Consider the following 15,826-nt stretch of genomic DNA (forward strand, 5'->3'; position numbering starts at 1 on the left):
CGGGTGCCGTGGCTGAAATTATCCTTCGTCAGAATTGGTGAAGTTCTCTATTTTTGTCAAACAAGCAAACACAGGGGAAAGCGCGAACGCAGTCCCCCACTACCATAAATTATGCAGTCGAGTTTCCCACATTTGAGGAAATCGCAGAGGTCAACTGGTACAGAGTGCAATGAACCAGCCTCACTCTGGGAGAGCCACCTTAGGGATCATGGCTATTGCTCCCCTGCCAGGTAAGTATGACATGACGGGTACATTCAAAGGCACGCCCGCTGGGAAGCCTTTCCTTTAGGCTGTGGTGAAATAATAAAGCAAGTTTAAAAAAAAAAAAAAAAGAAGAGCAAATAAATAATCCAAATGATAGAAGGCTACAAAAGATTACCAAACCTCGTGGCTGATCGTTGTTTTCCTTAGCTACCAGTAATTTTAGTGCCTTCAGGTGGTTAGGTGTAAATAATTGAGCTGGATTCAGGGTGCGAAGGAGCAATTTGCATAAAGGCAAATGCTAGGCCAATGAGCCGAAGGATGGGAATTCGTAGCATGTAGTGAGAATAGTGTGCTGCCAGAAACAAGTGGATTCAGTGGGAGAGAAAGGTAAAAGGGAAATGCAAGGAAGCCAGCGGAAGGAATGGTGCAATAGAGCTCAGGAAGAAACGGGAGTCACGTAAGACATGCCCTAGACATGGGGCGCCATAAACTTTTTTTAAACCAATCTTTCAGTCTCCTTAGAGCCTGTCAAAAATTGCCAATGCTGACTGTATTTCAAGTCATCATGGCGGGGTATTGGGTAAAGTTTTCAATTAGCAATAATCACGCCTCGGATTGACCTCATGGGCTACGATACTGCCACTGCACAAAGATAACTGTTCAAGTGGGCCAGCTTTTAAGAGCTACCACGTAAGGACACTTTAAGACAGCGGTGAGAAAAAGTTCATGACCATAAGCCATTGCAAAGGATTATGGGAGGCAATATTCTAATTAGGCCCGCTTCCTCCTACAGGGAAGCTTAAACCCCAACAAATTCCTCGGTCTTCTTATATGGCATCTTGGAATGGTTCCAAACCTATAACAGAGAGTGAGGGCAACCATATCTTGCAGCAAACCTTGTACAATTTTTTTTCTCTCTTTGGAAACAGTTTTGCCAAGATTCTACTACAGCAGCCATTAGGCAGAGTACACAATCCGCTTGTCTACGTTCGTCCCCAAAGTCACACATTTCATGACTCCATCGATAGGAATGACCCTTGCCTAGCACCTGTCTTCTCTTCATCCACACTCAACAGGGCTGAAAGAACATTTGTGGTGGCTTTTTCAAAATTCCATGGTGTTCATTAGTAAGTGCTAGCGACCACCCAGCTATTCCTAAGGTTTGGTCTGATTGTCTCAAGCGGCAATTCACTGCCTTGATCCAGAAAATCTTTTTTTCCCAGAAATTCAATCAAACGTTACGTTCTGTTGGAAGACGTAATATAGGTCTCCAATTCTTTATTTCTTCCATTGCATTGAAGCATACAATAAATCAAAAGAAGTCAGGATAAAAAAATGATGAAAAAAAAGCTGAAAAGTTAAAATAAAAAGTGAAATTCTGGCTTAAAACTGGTCTCCAGAAAACATAGATAATAAAAATGATCAAGCCTAGGAAATGATTGACGCTGCCTGCTTGATGTGGAAAGTAAGAGCCAAAGAAGACGAGTGCCGTGGCTGAAATTATCCTTCGTCAGAATTGGTGAAGTTCTCTATTTTTGTCAAACAAGCAAACACAGGGGAAAGCGCGAACGCAGTCCCCCACTACCATAAATTATGCAGTCGAGTTTCCCACATTTGAGGAAATCGCAGAGGTCAACTGGTACAGAGTGCAATGAACCAGCCTCACTCTGGGAGAGCCACCTTAGGGATCATGGCTATTGCTCCCCTGCCAGGTAAGTATGACATGACGGGTACATTCAAAGGCACGCCCGCTGGGAAGCCTTTCCTTTAGGCTGTGGGGAAATAATAAAGTAAGTTTAAAAAAAAAAAAAAGCAAATAAATAATCCAAATGATAGAAGGCTACAAAAGATTACCAAACCTCGTGGCTGATCGTTGTTTTCCTTAGCTACCAGTAATTTTAGTGCCTTCAGGTGGTTAGGTGTGAATAATTGAGCTGGATTCAGGGTGCGAAGGAGCAATTTGCATAAAGGCAAATGCTAGGCCAATGAGCCGAAGGATGGGAATTCGTAGCATGTAGTGAGAATAGTGTGCTGCCGGAAACAAGTGAATTCAGTGGGAGAGAAAGGTAAAAGGGAAATGCTAAGAAGCCAGCGGAAGGAATGGTGCAACAGAGCTCAGGAAGAAACGGGAGTCACGTAAGACACGCCCTAGACATGGGGCGCCATAAACTTTTATTAAACCAATCTTTCAGTCTCCTTAGAGCCTGTCAAAAATTGCCAATGCTGACTGTATTTCAAGTAATCATGGCAGGGTATTGGGTAAAGTTTTCAATTAGCAATAATCACGCCTCGGATTGACCTCATGGGCTACGATACTGCCACTGCGCAAAGCTAGCTGTTCAAGTGGGACAGCTTTTAAGAGCTACCACGTAAGGACACTTTAAGACAGCGGTGAGAAAAAGTTCATGACCATAAGCCATTGCAAAGGATTATGGGAGGCAATATTCTAATTAGGCCCGCTTCCTCCTACAGGGAAGCTTAAACCCCAACAAATTCCTCGGTCTTCTTATATGGCATCTTGGAATGGTTCCAAACCTATAACAGAGAGTGAGGGCAACCATATCTTGCAGCAAACCTTGTACAATTTTTTTTCTCTCTTTGGAAACAGTTTTGCCAAGATTCTACTACAGCAGCCATTAGGCAGAGTACAAAATCCGCTGGTCTACGTTCGTCCCCAAAGTCACACATTTCATGACTCCATCGATAGGAATGACCCTTGCCTAGCACCTGTCTTCTCTTCATCCACACTCAACAGGGCTGAAAGAACATTTGTGGTGGCTTTTTCAAAATTCCATGGTGTTCATTAGTAAGTGCTAGCGACCACCCAGCTATTCCTAAGGTTTGGTCTGATTGTCTCAAGCAGCAATTCACTGCCTTGATCCAGAAAATCTTTTTTTCCCAGAAATTCAATCAAACGTTACGTTCTGTTGGAAGACGTAATATAGGTCTCCAATTCTTTATTTCTTCCATTGCATTGAAGCATACAATAAATCAAAAGAAGTCAGGATAAAAAAATGATGAAAAAAAAGCTGAAAAGTTAAAATAAAAAGTGAAATTCTGGCTTAAAACTGGTCTCCAGAAAACATAGATAATAAAAATGATCAAGCCTAGGAAATGATTGTCGCTGCCTGCTTGATGTGGAAAGTAAGAGCCAAAGAAGACGGGTGCCGTGGCTGAAATTATCCTTCGTCAGAATTGGTGAAGTTCTCTATTTTTGTCAAACAAGCAAACACAGGGGAAAGCGCGAACGCAGTCCCCCACTACCATAAATTATGCAGTTGAGTTTCCCACATTTGAGGAAATCGCAGAGGTCAACTGGTACGGAGTGCAATGAACCAGCCTCACTCTGGGAGAGCCACCTTAGGGATCATGGCTATTGCTCCCCTGCCAGGTAAGTATGACATGATGGGTACATTCAAAGGCACGCCCGCTGGGAAGCCTTTCCTTTAGGCTGTGGTGAAATAATAAAGCAAGTTTAAAAAAAAAAAAAAAAGAAGAGCAAATAAATAATCCAAATGATAGAAGGCTACAAAAGATTACCAAACCTCGTGGCTGATCGTTGTTTTCCTTAGCTACCAGTAATTTTAGTGCCTTCAGGTGGTTAGGTGTGAATAATTGAGCTGGATTCAGGGTGCGAAGGAGCAATTTGCATAAAGGCAAATGCTAGGCCAATGAGCCGAAGGATGGGAATTCGTAGCATGTAGTGAGAATAGTGTGCTGCCGGAAACAAGTGGATTCAGTGGGAGAGAAAGGTAAAAGGGAAATGCAAGGAAGCCAGCGGAAGGAATGGTGCAACAGAGCTCAGGAAGAAACGGGAGTCACGTAAGACACGCCCTAGACATGGGGCGCCATAAACTTTTATTAAACCAATCTTTCAGTCTCCTTAGAGCCTGTCAAAAATTGCCAATGCTGACTGTATTTCAAGTCATCATGGCAGGGTATTGGGTAAAGTTTTCAATTAGCAATAATCACGCCTCGGATTGACCTCATGGGCTACGATACTGCCACTGCGCAAAGCTAGCTGTTCAAGTGGGCCAGCTTTTAAGAGCTACCACGTAAGGACACTTTAAGACAGCGGTGAGAAAAAGTTCATGACCATAAGCCATTGCAAAGGATTATGGGAGGCAATATTCTAATTAGGCCCGCTTCCTCCTACAGGGAAGCTTAAACCCCAACAAATTCCTCGGTCTTCTTTTATGGCATCTTGGAATGGTTCCAAACCTATAACAGAGAGTGAGGGCAACCATATCTTGCAGCAAACCTTGTACAATTTTTTTTCTCTCTTTGGAAACAGTTTTGCCAAGATTCTACTACAGCAGCCATTAGGCAGAGTACACAATCCGCTGGTCTACGTTCGTCCCCAAAGTCACACATTTCATGACTCCATCGATAGGAATGACCCTTGCCTAGCACCTGTCTTCTCTTCATCCACACTCAACAGGGCTGAAAGAACATTTGTGGTGGCTTTTTCAAAATTCCATGGTGTTCATTAGTAAGTGCTAGCGACCACCCAGCTATTCCTAAGGTTTGGTCTGATTGTCTCAAGCGGCAATTCACTGCCTTGATCCAGAAAATCTTTTTTTCCCAGAAATTCAATCAAACGTTACGTTCTGTTGGAAGACGTAATATAGGTCTCCAATTCTTTATTTCTTCCATTGCATTGAAGCATACAATAAATCAAAAGAAGTCAGGATAAAAAAATGATGAAAAAAAAGCTGAAAAGTTAAAATAAAAAGTGAAATTCTGGCTTAAAACTGGTCTCCAGAAAACATAGATAATAAAAATGATCAAGCCTAGGAAATGATTGTCGCTGCCTGCTTGATGTGGAAAGTAAGAGCCAAAGAAGACGGGTGCCGTGGCTGAAATTATCCTTCGTCAGAATTGGTGAAGTTCTCTATTTTTGTCAAACAAGCAAACACAGGGGAAAGCGCGAACGCAGTCCCCCACTACCATAAATTATACAGTCGAGTTTCCCACATTTGAGGAAATCGCAGAGGTCAACTGGTACGGAGTGCAATGAACCAGCCTCACTCTGGGAGAGCCACCTTAGGGATCATGGCTATTGCTCCCCTGCCAGGTAAGTATGACATGACGGGTACATTCAAAGGCACGCCCGCTGGGAAGCCTTTCCTTTAGGCTGTGGTGAAATAATAAAGCAAGTTAAAAAAAAAAAAAAAAAAGAAGAGCAAATAAATAATCCAAATGATAGAAGGCTACAAAAGATTACCAAACCTCGTGGCTGATCGTTGTTTTCCTTAGCTACCAGTAATTTTAGTGCCTTCAGGTGGTTAGGTGTGAATAATTGAGCTGGATTCAGGGTGCGAAGGAGCAATTTGCATAAAGGCAAATGCTAGGCCAATGAGCCGAAGGATGGGAATTCGTAGCATGTAGTGAGAATAGTGTGCTGCCGGAAACAAGTGGATTCAGTGGGAGAGAAAGGTAAAAGAGAAATGCAAGGAAGCCAGCGGAAGGAATGGTGCAACAGAGCTCAGGAAGAAACGGGAGTCACGTAAGACACGCCCTAGACATGGGGCGCCATAAACTTTTTTTAAACCAATCTTTCAGTCCCCTTAGAGCCTGTCAAAAATTGCCAATGCTGACTGTATTTCAAGTCATCATGGCAGGGTATTGGGTAAAGTTTTCAATTAGCAATAATCACGCCTCGGATTGACCTCATGGGCTACGATACTGCCACTGCGCAAAGATAACTGTTCAAGTGGGCCAGCTTTTAAGAGCTACCACGTAAGGACACTTTAAGACAGCGGTGAGAAAAAGTTCATGACCATAAGCCATTGCAAAGGATTGTGGGAGGCAATATTCTAATTAGGCCCGCTTCCTCCTACAGGGAAGCTTAAACCCCAACAAATTCCTCGGTCTTCTTATATGGCATCTTGGAATGGTTCCAAACCTATAACAGAGAGTGAGGGCAACCATATCTTGCAGCAAACCTTGTACAATTTTTTTTCTCTCTTTGGAAACGGTTTTGCCAAGATTCTACTACAGCAGCCATTAGGCAGAGTACACAATCCGCTGGTCTACGTTCGTCCCCAAAGTCACACATTTCATGACTCCATCGATAGGAATGACCCTTGCCTAGCACCTGTCTTCTCTTCATCCACACTCAACAGGGCTGAAAGAACATTTGTGGTGGCTTTTTCAAAATTCCATGGTGTTCATTAGTAAGTGCTAGCGACCACCCAGCTATTCCTAAGGTTTGGTCTGATTGTCTCAAGCGGCAATTCACTGCCTTGATCCAGAAATTTTTTTTTTCCCAGAAATTCAATCAAACGTTACGTTCTGTTGGAAGACGTAATATAGGTCTCCAATTCTTTATTTCTTCCATTGCATTGAAGCATACAATAAATCAAAAGAAGTCAGGATAAAAAAATGATGAAAAAAAAGCTGAAAAGTTAAAATAAAAAGTGAAATTCTGGCTTAAAACTGGTCTCCAGAAAACATAGATAATAAAAATGATCAAGCCTAGGAAATGATTGTCGCTGCCTGCTTGATGCGGAAAGTAAGAGCCAAAGAAGACGGGTGCCGTGGCTGAAATTATCCTTCGTCAGAATTGGTGAAGTTCTCTATTTTTGTCAAACAAGCAAACACAGGGGAAAGCGCGAACGCAGTCCCCCACTACCATAAATTATGCAGTCGAGTTTCCCACATTTGAGGAAATCGCAGAGGTCAACTGGTACGGAGTGCAATGAACCAGCCTCACTCTGGGAGAGCCACCTTAGGGATCATGGCTATTGCTCCCCTGCCAGGTAAGTATGACATGACGGGTACATTCAAAGGCACGCCCGCTGGGAAGCCTTTCCTTTAGGCTGTGGGGAAATAATAAAGTAAGTTTAAAAAAAAAAAAAAGCAAATAAATAATCCAAATGATAGAAGGCTACAAAAGATTACCAAACCTCGTGGCTGATCGTTGTTTTCCTTAGCTACCAGTAATTTTAGTGCCTTCAGGTGGTTAGGTGTGAATAATTGAGCTGGATTCAGGGTGCGAAGGAGCAATTTGCATAAAGGCAAATGCTAGGCCAATGAGCCGAAGGATGGGAATTCGTAGCATGTAGTGAGAATAGTGTGCTGCCGGAAACAAGTGAATTCAGTGGGAGAGAAAGGTAAAAGGGAAATGCTAAGAAGCCAGCGGAAGGAATGGTGCAACAGAGCTCAGGAAGAAACGGGAGTCACGTAAGACACGCCCTAGACATGGGGCGCCATAAACTTTTATTAAACCAATCTTTCAGTCTCCTTAGAGCCTGTCAAAAATTGCCAATGCTGACTGTATTTCAAGTAATCATGGCAGGGTATTGGGTAAAGTTTTCAATTAGCAATAATCACGCCTCGGATTGACCTCATGGGCTACGATACTGCCACTGCGCAAAGCTAGCTGTTCAAGTGGGACAGCTTTTAAGAGCTACCACGTAAGGACACTTTAAGACAGCGGTGAGAAAAAGTTCATGACCATAAGCCATTGCAAAGGATTATGGGAGGCAATATTCTAATTAGGCCCGCTTCCTCCTACAGGGAAGCTTAAACCCCAACAAATTCCTCGGTCTTCTTATATGGCATCTTGGAATGGTTCCAAACCTATAACAGAGAGTGAGGGCAACCATATCTTGCAGCAAACCTTGTACAATTTTTTTTCTCTCTTTGGAAACAGTTTTGCCAAGATTCTACTACAGCAGCCATTAGGCAGAGTACAAAATCCGCTGGTCTACGTTCGTCCCCAAAGTCACACATTTCATGACTCCATCGATAGGAATGACCCTTGCCTAGCACCTGTCTTCTCTTCATCCACACTCAACAGGGCTGAAAGAACATTTGTGGTGGCTTTTTCAAAATTCCATGGTGTTCATTAGTAAGTGCTAGCGACCACCCAGCTATTCCTAAGGTTTGGTCTGATTGTCTCAAGCAGCAATTCACTGCCTTGATCCAGAAAATCTTTTTTTCCCAGAAATTCAATCAAACGTTACGTTCTGTTGGAAGACGTAATATAGGTCTCCAATTCTTTATTTCTTCCATTGCATTGAAGCATACAATAAATCAAAAGAAGTCAGGATAAAAAAATGATGAAAAAAAAGCTGAAAAGTTAAAATAAAAAGTGAAATTCTGGCTTAAAACTGGTCTCCAGAAAACATAGATAATAAAAATGATCAAGCCTAGGAAATGATTGTCGCTGCCTGCTTGATGTGGAAAGTAAGAGCCAAAGAAGACGGGTGCCGTGGCTGAAATTATCCTTCGTCAGAATTGGTGAAGTTCTCTATTTTTGTCAAACAAGCAAACACAGGGGAAAGCGCGAACGCAGTCCCCCACTACCATAAATTATGCAGTCGAGTTTCCCACATTTGAGGAAATCGCAGAGGTCAACTGGTACGGAGTGCAATGAACCAGCCTCACTCTGGGAGAGCCACCTTAGGGATCATGGCTATTGCTCCCCTGCCAGGTAAGTATGACATGACGGGTACATTCAAAGGCACGCCCGCTGGGAAGCCTTTCCTTTAGGCTGTGGGGAAATAATAAAGTAAGTTTAAAAAAAAAAAAAAGCAAATAAATAATCCAAATGATAGAAGGCTACAAAAGATTACCAAACCTCGTGGCTGATCGTTGTTTTCCTTAGCTACCAGTAATTTTAGTGCCTTCAGGTGGTTAGGTGTGAATAATTGAGCTGGATTCAGGGTGCGAAGGAGCAATTTGCATAAAGGCAAATGCTAGGCCAATGAGCCGAAGGATGGGAATTCGTAGCATGTAGTGAGAATAGTGTGCTGCCGGAAACAAGTGAATTCAGTGGGAGAGAAAGGTAAAAGGGAAATGCTAAGAAGCCAGCGGAAGGAATGGTGCAACAGAGCTCAGGAAGAAACGGGAGTCACGTAAGACACGCCCTAGACATGGGGCGCCATAAACTTTTATTAAACCAATCTTTCAGTCTCCTTAGAGCCTGTCAAAAATTGCCAATGCTGACTGTATTTCAAGTAATCATGGCAGGGTATTGGGTAAAGTTTTCAATTAGCAATAATCACGCCTCGGATTGACCTCATGGGCTACGATACTGCCACTGCGCAAAGCTAGCTGTTCAAGTGGGACAGCTTTTAAGAGCTACCACGTAAGGACACTTTAAGACAGCGGTGAGAAAAAGTTCATGACCATAAGCCATTGCAAAGGATTATGGGAGGCAATATTCTAATTAGGCCCGCTTCCTCCTACAGGGAAGCTTAAACCCCAACAAATTCCTCGGTCTTCTTATATGGCATCTTGGAATGGTTCCAAACCTATAACAGAGAGTGAGGGCAACCATATCTTGCAGCAAACCTTGTACAATTTTTTTTCTCTCTTTGGAAACAGTTTTGCCAAGATTCTACTACAGCAGCCATTAGGCAGAGTACAAAATCCGCTGGTCTACGTTCGTCCCCAAAGTCACACATTTCATGACTCCATCGATAGGAATGACCCTTGCCTAGCACCTGTCTTCTCTTCATCCACACTCAACAGGGCTGAAAGAACATTTGTGGTGGCTTTTTCAAAATTCCATGGTGTTCATTAGTAAGTGCTAGCGACCACCCAGCTATTCCTAAGGTTTGGTCTGATTGTCTCAAGCAGCAATTCACTGCCTTGATCCAGAAAATCTTTTTTTCCCAGAAATTCAATCAAACGTTACGTTCTGTTGGAAGACGTAATATAGGTCTCCAATTCTTTATTTCTTCCATTGCATTGAAGCATACAATACATCAAAAGAAGTCAGGATAAAAAAATGATGAAAAAAAAGCTGAAAAGTTAAAATAAAAAGTGAAATTCTGGCTTAAAACTGGTCTCCAGAAAACATAGATAATAAAAATGATCAAGCCTAGGAAATGATTGTCGCTGCCTGCTTGATGTGGAAAGTAAGAGCCAAAGAAGACGGGTGCCGTGGCTGAAATTATCCTTCGTCAGAATTGGTGAAGTTCTCTATTTTTGTCAAACAAGCAAACACAGGGGAAAGCGCGAACGCAGTCCCCCACTACCATAAATTATGCAGTTGAGTTTCCCACATTTGAGGAAATCGCAGAGGTCAACTGGTACGGAGTGCAATGAACCAGCCTCACTCTGGGAGAGCCACCTTAGGGATCATGGCTATTGCTCCCCTGCCAGGTAAGTATGACATGACGGGTACATTCAAAGGCACGCCCGCTGGGAAGCCTTTCCTTTAGGCTGTGGTGAAATAATAAAGTAAGTTTAAAAAAAAAAAAAAGCAAATAAATAATCCAAATGATAGAAGGCTACAAAAGATTACCAAACCTCGTGGCTGATCGTTGTTTTCCTTAGCTACCAGTAATTTTAGTGCCTTCAGGTGGTTAGGTGTGAATAATTGAGCTGGATTCAGGGTGCGAAGGAGCAATTTGCATAAAGGCAAATGCTAGGCCAATGAGCCGAAGGATGGGAATTCGTAGCATGTAGTGAGAATAGTGTGCTGCCGGAAACAAGTGAATTCAGTGGGAGAGAAAGGTAAAAGGGAAATGCTAAGAAGCCAGCGGAAGGAATGGTGCAACAGAGCTCAGGAAGAAACGGGAGTCACGTAAGACACGCCCTAGACATGGGGCGCCATAAACTTTTATTAAACCAATCTTTCAGTCTCCTTAGAGCCTGTCAAAAATTGCCAATGCTGACTGTATTTCAAGTCATCATGGCAGGGTATTGGGTAAAGTTTTCAATTAGCAATAATCACGCCTCGGATTGACCTCATGGGCTACGATACTGCCACTGCGCAAAGCTAGCTGTTCAAGTGGGCCAGCTTTTAAGAGCTACCACGTAAGGACACTTTAAGACAGCGGTGAGAAAAAGTTCATGACCATAAGCCATTGCAAAGGATTATGGGAGGCAATATTCTAATTAGGCCCGCTTCCTCCTACAGGGAAGCTTAAACCCCAACAAATTCCTCGGTCTTCTTATATGGCATCTTGGAATGGTTCCAAACCTATAACAGAGAGTGAGGGCAACCATATCTTGCAGCAAACCTTGTACAATTTTTTTTCTCTCTTTGGAAACAGTTTTGCCAAGATTCTACTACAGCAGCCATTAGGCAGAGTACACAATCCGCTGGTCTACGTTCGTCCCCAAAGTCACACATTTCATGACTCCATCGATAGGAATGACCCTTGCCTAGCACCTGTCTTCTCTTCATCCACACTCAACAGGGCTGAAAGAACATTTGTGGTGGCTTTTTCAAAATTCCATGGTGTTCATTAGTAAGTGCTAGCGACCACCCAGCTATTCCTAAGGTTTGGTCTGATTGTCTCAAGCGGCAATTCACTGATTTGATCCAGAAAATCTTTTTTTCCCAGAAATTCAATCAAACGTTACGTTCTGTTGGAAGACGTAATATAGGTCTCCAATTCTTTATTTCTTCCATTGCATTGAAGCATACAATAAATCAAAAGAAGTCAGGATAAAAAAATGATGAAAAAAAAGCTGAAAAGTTAAAATAAAAAGTGAAATTCTGGCTTAAAACTGGTCTCCAGAAAACATAGATAATAAAAATGATCAAGCCTAGGAAATGATTGTCGCTGCCTGCTTGATGTGGAAAGTAAGAGCCAAAGAAGACGGGTGCCGTGGCTGAAATTATCCTTCGTCAGAATTGGTGAAGTTCTCTATTTTTGTCAAACAAGCAAACACAGGGGAAAGCGCGAACGCAGTCCCCCACTACCATAAATTATACAGTCGAGTTTCCCACATTTGAGGAAATCGCAGAGGTCAACTGGTACGGAGTGCAATGAACCAGCCTCACTCTGGGAGAGCCACCTTAGGGATCATGGCTATTGCTCCCCTGCCAGGTAAGTATGACATGACGGGTACATTCAAAGGCACGCCCGCTGGGAAGCCTTTCCTTTAGGCTGTGGTGAAATAATAAAGTAAGTTAAAAAAAAAAAAAAAGCAAATAAATAATCCAAATGATAGAAGGCTACAAAAGATTACCAAACCTCGTGGCTGATCGTTGTTTTCCTTAGCTACCAGTAATTTTAGTGCCTTCAGGTGGTTAGGTGTGAATAATTGAGCTGGATTCAGGGTGCGAAGGAGCAATTTGCATAAAGGCAAATGCTAGGCCAATGAGCCGAAGGATGGGAATTCGTAGCATGTAGTGAGAATAGTGTGCTGCCGGAAACAAGTGAATTCAGTGGGAGAGAAAGGTAAAAGGGAAATGCTAAGAAGCCAGCGGAAGGAACGGTGCAACAGAGCTCAGGAAGAAACGGGAGTCACGTAAGACACGCCCTAGACATGGGGCGCCATAAACTTTTATTAAACCAATCTTTCAGTCTCCTTAGAGCCTGTCAAAAATTGCCAATGCTGACTGTATTTCAAGTCATCATGGCAGGGTATTGGGTAAAGTTTTCAATTAGCAATAATCACGCCTCGGATTGACCTCATGGGCTACGATACTGCCACTGCGCAAAGCTAGCTGTTCAAGTGGGCCAGCTTTTAAGAGCTACCACGTAAGGACACTTTAAGACAGCGGTGAGAAAAAGTTCATGACCATAAGCCATTGCAAAGGATTATGGGAGGCAATATTCTAATTAGGCCCGCTTCCTCCTACAGGGAAGCTTAAACCCCAACAAATTCCTCGGTCTTCTTATATGGCATCTTGGAATGGTTCCAAACCTATAACAGAGAGTGAGGGCAACCATATCTTGCAGCAAACCTTGTACAATTTTTTTTCTCTCTTTGGAAACAGTTTGCCAAGATTCTACTACAGCAGCCATTAGGCAGAGTACAAAATCCGCTGGTCTACGTTCGTCCCCAAAGTCACACATTTCATGACTCCATCGATAGGAATGACCCTTGCCTAGCACCTGTCTTCTCTTCATCCACACTCAACAGGGCTGAAAGAACATTTGTGGTGGCTTTTTCAAAATTCCATGGTGTTCATTAGTAAGTGCTAGCGACCACCCAGCTATTCCTAAGGTTTGGTCTGATTGTCTCAAGCGGCAATTCACTGCCTTGATCCAGAAAATCTTTTTTTCCCAGAAATTCAATCAAACGTTACGTTCTGTTGGAAGACGTAATATAGGTCTCCAATTCTTTATTTCTTCCATTGCATTGAAGCATACAATAAATCAAAAGAAGTCAGGATAAAAAAATGATGAAAAAAAAGCTGAAAAGTTAAAATAAAAAGTGAAATTCTGGCTTAAAACTGGTCTCCAGAAAACATAGATAATAAAAATGATCAAGCCTAGGAAATGATTGTCGCTGCCTGCTTGATGTGGAAAGTAAGAGCCAAAGAAGACGGGTGCCGTGGCTGAAATTATCCTTCGTCAGAATTGGTGAAGTTCTCTATTTTTGTCAAACAAGCAAACACAGGGGAAAGCGCGAACGCAGTCCCCCACTACCATAAATTATGCAGTTGAGTTTCCCACATTTGAGGAAATCGCAGAGGTCAACTGGTACGGAGTGCAATGAACCAGCCTCACTCTGGGAGAGCCACCTTAGGGATCATGGCTATTGCTCCCCTGCCAGGTAAGTATGACATGATGGGTACATTCAAAGGCACGCCCGCTGGGAAGCCTTTCCTTTAGGCTGTGGTGAAATAATAAAGCAAGTTTAAAAAAAAAAAAAAAAGAAGAGCAAATAAATAATCCAAATGATAGAAGGCTACAAAAGATTACCAAACCTCGTGGCTGATCGTTGTTTTCCTTAGCTACCAGTAATTTTAGTGCCTTCAGGTGGTTAGGTGTGAATAATTGAGCTGGATTCAGGGTGCGAAGGAGCAATTTGCATAAAGGCAAATGCTAGGCCAATGAGCCGAAGGATGGGAATTCGTAGCATGTAGTGAGAATAGTGTGCTGCCGGAAACAAGTGGATTCAGTGGGAGAGAAAGGTAAAAGGGAAATGCAAGGAAGCCAGCGGAAGGAATGGTGCAACAGAGCTCAGGAAGAAACGGGAGTCACGTAAGACACGCCCTAGACATGGGGCGCCATAAACTTTTATTAAACCAATCTTTCAGTCTCCTTAGAGCCTGTCAAAAATTGCCAATGCTGACTGTATTTCAAGTCATCATGGCGGGGTATTGGGTAAAGTTTTCAATTAGCAATAATCACGCCTCGGATTGACCTCATGGGCTACGATACTGCCACTGCGCAAAGCTAGCTGTTCAAGTGGGCCAGCTTTTAAGAGCTACCACGTAAGGACACTTTAAGACAGCGGTGAGAAAAAGTTCATGACCATAAGCCATTGCAAAGGATTATGGGAGGCAATATTCTAATTAGGCCCGCTTCCTCCTACAGGGAAGCTTAAACCCCAACAAATTCCTCGGTCTTCTTATATGGCATCTTGGAATGGTTCCAAACCTATAACAGAGAGTGAGGGCAACCATATCTTGCAGCAAACCTTGTACAATTTTTTTTCTCTCTTTGGAAACAGTTTTGCCAAGATTCTACTACAGCAGCCATTAGGCAGAGTACACAATCCGCTGGTCTACGTTCGTCCCCAAAGTCACACATTTCATGACTCCATCGATAGGAATGACCCTTGCCTAGCACCTGTCTTCTCTTCATCCACACTCAACAGGGCTGAAAGAACATTTGTGGTGGCTTTTTCAAAATTCCATGGTGTTCATTAGTAAGTGTTAGCGACCACCCAGCTATTCCTAAGGTTTGGTCTGATTGTCTCAAGCAGCAATTCACTGATTTGATCCAGAAAATCTTTTTTTCCCAGAAATTCAATCAAACGTTACGTTCTGTTGGAAGACGTAATATAGGTCTCCAATTCTTTATTTCTTCCATTGCATTGAAGCATACAATAAATCAAAAGAAGTCAGGATAAAAAAATGATGAAAAAAAAGCTGAAAAGTTAAAATAAAAAGTGAAATTCTGGCTTAAAACTGGTCTCCAGAAAACATAGATAATAAAAATGATCAAGCCTAGGAAATGATTGTCGCTGCCTGCTTGATGTGGAAAGTAAGAGCCAAAGAAGACGGGTGCCGTGGCTGAAATTATCCTTCGTCAGAATTGGTGAAGTTCTCTATTTTTGTCAAACAAGCAAACACAGGGGAAAGCGCGAACGCAGTCCCCCACTACCATAAATTATACAGTCGAGTTTCCCACATTTGAGGAAATCGCAGAGGTCAACTGGTACGGAGTGCAATGAACCAGCCTCACTCTGGGAGAGCCACCTTAGGGATCATGGCTATTGCTCCCCTGCCAGGTAAGTATGACATGACGGGTACATTCAAAGGCACGCCCGCTGGGAAGCCTTTCCTTTAGGCTGTGGTGAAATAATAAAGTAAGTTAAAAAAAAAAAAGCAAATAAATAATCCAAATGATAGAAGGCTACAAAAGATTACCAAACCTCGTGGCTGATCGTTGTTTTCCTTAGCTACCAGTAATTTTAGTGCCTTCAGGTGGTTAGGTGTGAATAATTGAGCTGGATTCAGGGTGCGAAGGAGCAATTTGCATAAAGGCAAATGCTAGGCCAATGAGCCGAAGGATGGGAATTCGTAGCATGTAGTGAGAATAGTGTGCTGCCGGAAACAAGTGAATTCAGTGGGAGAGAAAGGTAAAAGGGAAATGCTAAGAAGCCAGCGGAAGGAATGGTGCAACAGAGCTCAGGAAGAAACGGGAGTCACGTAAGACACGCCCTAGACATGGGGCGCCATAAACTT

The 15,826-nt window shown here is 42.8% G+C and overlaps 19 non-coding genes across 19 annotated transcripts; all 19 read right to left on the bottom strand.

Moving 5' to 3' along the window:
• Positions 1–71: 71 nt before the first annotated feature.
• Positions 72–238, bottom strand: LOC134590228 (U1 spliceosomal RNA). The gene has a single exon (XR_010087182.1). It is a non-coding gene; the product is annotated as a U1 spliceosomal RNA (small nuclear RNA).
• Positions 239–717: 479 nt separating this feature from the next.
• LOC134591908 (U4 spliceosomal RNA) lies at positions 718–858 on the bottom strand. Its single transcript, XR_010088608.1, has one exon. It is a non-coding gene; the product is annotated as a U4 spliceosomal RNA (small nuclear RNA).
• An 899-nt stretch (positions 859–1,757) lies between these two features.
• On the bottom strand, positions 1,758–1,924 carry LOC134590229 (U1 spliceosomal RNA). The gene has a single exon (XR_010087183.1). It is a non-coding gene; the product is annotated as a U1 spliceosomal RNA (small nuclear RNA).
• A 472-nt stretch (positions 1,925–2,396) lies between these two features.
• Positions 2,397–2,537, bottom strand: LOC134593813 (U4 spliceosomal RNA). The gene has a single exon (XR_010090240.1). It is a non-coding gene; the product is annotated as a U4 spliceosomal RNA (small nuclear RNA).
• An 899-nt stretch (positions 2,538–3,436) lies between these two features.
• LOC134590912 (U1 spliceosomal RNA) lies at positions 3,437–3,603 on the bottom strand. The gene has a single exon (XR_010087767.1). It is a non-coding gene; the product is annotated as a U1 spliceosomal RNA (small nuclear RNA).
• Positions 3,604–4,082: 479 nt separating this feature from the next.
• Positions 4,083–4,223, bottom strand: LOC134593275 (U4 spliceosomal RNA). The gene has a single exon (XR_010089780.1). It is a non-coding gene; the product is annotated as a U4 spliceosomal RNA (small nuclear RNA).
• Positions 4,224–5,122: 899 nt separating this feature from the next.
• On the bottom strand, positions 5,123–5,289 carry LOC134590464 (U1 spliceosomal RNA). Its single transcript, XR_010087384.1, has one exon. It is a non-coding gene; the product is annotated as a U1 spliceosomal RNA (small nuclear RNA).
• A 480-nt stretch (positions 5,290–5,769) lies between these two features.
• LOC134593479 (U4 spliceosomal RNA) lies at positions 5,770–5,910 on the bottom strand. Its single transcript, XR_010089955.1, has one exon. It is a non-coding gene; the product is annotated as a U4 spliceosomal RNA (small nuclear RNA).
• Positions 5,911–6,809: 899 nt separating this feature from the next.
• Positions 6,810–6,976, bottom strand: LOC134589944 (U1 spliceosomal RNA). The gene has a single exon (XR_010086942.1). It is a non-coding gene; the product is annotated as a U1 spliceosomal RNA (small nuclear RNA).
• Positions 6,977–7,448: 472 nt separating this feature from the next.
• Positions 7,449–7,589, bottom strand: LOC134593814 (U4 spliceosomal RNA). The gene has a single exon (XR_010090241.1). It is a non-coding gene; the product is annotated as a U4 spliceosomal RNA (small nuclear RNA).
• An 899-nt stretch (positions 7,590–8,488) lies between these two features.
• LOC134589945 (U1 spliceosomal RNA) lies at positions 8,489–8,655 on the bottom strand. Its single transcript, XR_010086943.1, has one exon. It is a non-coding gene; the product is annotated as a U1 spliceosomal RNA (small nuclear RNA).
• Positions 8,656–9,127: 472 nt separating this feature from the next.
• On the bottom strand, positions 9,128–9,268 carry LOC134593815 (U4 spliceosomal RNA). The gene has a single exon (XR_010090242.1). It is a non-coding gene; the product is annotated as a U4 spliceosomal RNA (small nuclear RNA).
• An 899-nt stretch (positions 9,269–10,167) lies between these two features.
• On the bottom strand, positions 10,168–10,334 carry LOC134590913 (U1 spliceosomal RNA). Its single transcript, XR_010087768.1, has one exon. It is a non-coding gene; the product is annotated as a U1 spliceosomal RNA (small nuclear RNA).
• A 472-nt stretch (positions 10,335–10,806) lies between these two features.
• On the bottom strand, positions 10,807–10,947 carry LOC134593276 (U4 spliceosomal RNA). Its single transcript, XR_010089781.1, has one exon. It is a non-coding gene; the product is annotated as a U4 spliceosomal RNA (small nuclear RNA).
• Positions 10,948–11,846: 899 nt separating this feature from the next.
• LOC134590465 (U1 spliceosomal RNA) lies at positions 11,847–12,013 on the bottom strand. The gene has a single exon (XR_010087385.1). It is a non-coding gene; the product is annotated as a U1 spliceosomal RNA (small nuclear RNA).
• Positions 12,014–12,485: 472 nt separating this feature from the next.
• LOC134593277 (U4 spliceosomal RNA) lies at positions 12,486–12,626 on the bottom strand. The gene has a single exon (XR_010089782.1). It is a non-coding gene; the product is annotated as a U4 spliceosomal RNA (small nuclear RNA).
• Positions 12,627–13,524: 898 nt separating this feature from the next.
• On the bottom strand, positions 13,525–13,691 carry LOC134590914 (U1 spliceosomal RNA). The gene has a single exon (XR_010087769.1). It is a non-coding gene; the product is annotated as a U1 spliceosomal RNA (small nuclear RNA).
• A 479-nt stretch (positions 13,692–14,170) lies between these two features.
• On the bottom strand, positions 14,171–14,311 carry LOC134592346 (U4 spliceosomal RNA). The gene has a single exon (XR_010088987.1). It is a non-coding gene; the product is annotated as a U4 spliceosomal RNA (small nuclear RNA).
• An 899-nt stretch (positions 14,312–15,210) lies between these two features.
• On the bottom strand, positions 15,211–15,377 carry LOC134590466 (U1 spliceosomal RNA). The gene has a single exon (XR_010087386.1). It is a non-coding gene; the product is annotated as a U1 spliceosomal RNA (small nuclear RNA).
• Between the last annotated feature and the right edge of the window lie 449 nt (positions 15,378–15,826).

The sequence above is a fragment of the Pelobates fuscus genome, chromosome 2 (assembly GCF_036172605.1).
Source record: "Pelobates fuscus isolate aPelFus1 chromosome 2, aPelFus1.pri, whole genome shotgun sequence".
Lineage (NCBI taxonomy): Eukaryota > Metazoa > Chordata > Amphibia > Anura > Pelobatidae > Pelobates > Pelobates fuscus.